Source organism: Stegastes partitus, unplaced genomic scaffold (assembly GCF_000690725.1).
Source record: "Stegastes partitus isolate 25-593 unplaced genomic scaffold, Stegastes_partitus-1.0.2 Scaffold717, whole genome shotgun sequence".
Taxonomy (NCBI): Eukaryota; Metazoa; Chordata; class Actinopteri; family Pomacentridae; genus Stegastes; species Stegastes partitus.
Genome location: NW_007578448.1, coordinates 175795 through 179052, shown reverse-complemented (window position 1 = coordinate 179052; position 3258 = coordinate 175795).

Below are 3258 nucleotides of genomic sequence, written 5' to 3'. Positions count from 1 at the left end.
CCGTCTGGGGTCATTCAGCATGATGGAGGTTTTTAATGCAAGTTTGATTTCTGCTTTCTTTTTTTTGGTTTGAAGACGGCAGAAAAATGGCGACGACACGTTCAGCTGTGCAAAATTTTAACAAAATCTGATGATAAATGTGATTAAACAAGAGTTTTAAAGACTTTTGGAATCATAAATCATCTTAAAAAGGCCTTTTTCACCCAAAATTAATGTTTTTGTCGACTTGGGTTACATTTTTCTGACCAATTAAGATTTCAGGACTTATTTTTCCCATTTCTGGTCATTTCAATGCTTCAATGTCTTTAAGTGAAGCTAGAGACCTGCACAGTCCTGACAGTGAACATCAAACCTGCACTTTTTATTGGATATTTGACATGAGAGAGCTTTTTAATGTGAGTTTTGTTGCTTGATTTTTCTCCTCTGCTTTGAAAAGGGCAGAAAAAATCATGACGTCATGCGAAATTTCAACAAAATCGGATTAAACAAGAGTTTTAGGGAGTTTCTGAAGGATAAATCATTTTCAAAAAGCACTTTTTCATCCAAAATTAACATTTTTGTCAACTTGGGTTACATTTTTCTGACGATTTTCAATAAAATTTAAGATTTCAGGATTTATTTTTCATCTCAAAGTGAAACTAGAAACCTGCTTGAGGTGCATAGTCCTGACAGTGAACATCAAACCTGCACTTTTTTTGGTTATTTGACAGGAGACAGCTTTTAAATCGTGACTTCATGCAAACATTTAATAAAATCTGAAAAAACAAGAGTTTTAAAGACTTTCTAAATGACAAATCATTCTCAAAAAGTAGCTTTTACCCCCAAAATGAACATTTTTGTCAACTTGGGTTACATTTTCAATAAGTTTGAGATTTCAGGATTTAGTTTTCTGTCTCAAACTGAAGCTAGAAACCTGCTTGGAGTTCATAGTCCTGACAGTGAACATCTTTTTTTAAAGAGGTTTTTAATGTGAGTTTTGTTCCTTAGATTTTTTCCCTCTGGTTTGACGAATGCAGAAAAACTCAAACTTTTAACGAAATCTGATGCTAGACGTGATTTAACAAGAGTTTTAAGGAGTTTCTGAATTTAAAAAAGTCCTTTATATCCACCAGAATTAACATNATGTTTACATTTCTAAGCATCCAGAGGAGTCCTGACTTTCCTCTATACAGAACTTAAAATGACAATAAAGGCTTTTTGATTCGGATTTTAGTTGAAATTTGGAGTCGAATGCCATTTCTCATGTGTTCTGACACGACAACGCTGTTAAACATCTGGAAAAAACAGAACAAAAACAGGGACCAGTCTAACACGAGCATCGATTTCAGTTCCACGAACTCTACTCGAGCTATTTTAAACTGCTGCTGGATCTGTATTTATCACAGCCGTGAAGTTTAGTAAACTCCGGCCTCTTCTTCTTTTTTTAGTTGCCTTTGTTATTATTAATCACCTCGTCGTCTTAACAGCTACCTGGTGCATCAGACGCTGCCGGATTCGTTTGCTTGCTCGACTTTAATCACACTCCCACACTCGGCTGCTGCGAGGAAACATTTCGGGGAGTGTTTGTGTCGGCCTTTGATTGCCGCGACGCCTTTACGAGTTGCTCTCTCTTGCTCAGACGTTGCATGATGCGTCTGTCAGACGCTTCACTCGCCTCTTTCACCCGTTGGCCCATAACCCGAGGCTAAAGGCAGCTTAGGCCTCCTTCCCCCGCCTCCCCTCAACTCTGAATGATTAATACCCAGAGTCAGGAATCCAGGTCAGGACAGACCAGAAGCTGGTTTCCACTGAGCGGCTAAATGGTGCCGAGCGAGGCAAGAAACAGCTCCACACGTTTGTTATGACACCGGTCAGCATGTTGATGAGCTGATGTTCTGGTCCAGACTTTAGACAGTGATCATCAGTGTTTATGGATCATATCTGTACGTCTACATGTTATTTCTAACATCTGAGGCATCCACAGAAAGTCACTGAGTTTTCTCTTCAAACGTCCTGAAATGTGTAATTAATCTAAATGAACATGAAGTCGAATTAGTGTTAAATTAACGCGTCGATCATGGAGATAAACTGAATTTGTGGAAACGTGAACAGATACTAAAAAGCTGCCAAAATTATTTTGCAAAAACAGATTTGCAATTTCACACAAAAAAAATTTGCATGAATAAAAAATATCTGTTAAAAAAATTAAATTAATTTGCAAATAACTGAAAAACTTCAGGACTATCACGCCTCATCTGTCTGTAAAGTCTTTATTTTGATTCTACTTTTAGCCTTATTGTATTTTTTTTTAAGCCTCATTTGTACATAGCTGCTGTAACATCTACATTTCCACAATATAATTTATCTTATTTTGTCTTTCTAGTATTTACGATTTACAAAAAAAGGCATTTTTGGGTCAAATGTTCTGAATTAAAAAAGCATTTGTGGATTTATTTTTGTGTTTTTTCTACACATACAGAGCTACGTGACAACAATCCGCTTTGATTTGTGGAAATTATTATATATTTACACACATTTGCCTGCAAACTGTCTTTCTGGTCACACAAATAAAATTAAGACAAATCTGTCTTCGTATATGATCACAACAATAGCGTAGCTTTGACAAACACTTGTGCAGTTTTGTGTTTTCATGCTGACGTCAGAAAGCTTTAAAAGTCTCTCAGGTTATATTGTTGTTGGGAAATTCAAGGCTGCCACGATGCTTTTGACAATAAATACGGTGGAGCTCGAGCAGCAGCGGATCTGGAGGTTAAAACATATCCTCCTGTAATGTGGCTGAATCCTGATTCTTTAGGAGCTAAAACTTGTTCCTTTAATCCGAACCCACTCACATGCATTAAGGTATCTGTGAAGTACAGAAACGGCTCATAGCAGAGAACCGGGGACGTAAACACAGCTCGCCTCAGCCTCGCGTGACCTCGCTGTGGAAGCTGGTTTAAGTGCCCGAGGTGATTAGCCAAACGGAGCAGAACGAGGGATCACGCTGGCCGACCAACGCCGCAGAAAAACAAAGCGGCACGAGCAGGACGCAGAGATCTCCCGTACCTGAACCTCACCAGAGACGTTTTCAAGAAGCCGTCATTTATCACCGAAGCTGCTTCAAATCCCCCAAAACCCATTTTCTCAATCAGCTTCTGGCAGCTAATGAGCGGCTCCTAAACGAAGCCTCACACCGTCTGGGGTCATTCAGCATGATGGAGGTTTTTAATGCAAGTTTGATTTCTGCTTTCTGTTTTTGGTTTGAAGACGGCAGAAAAA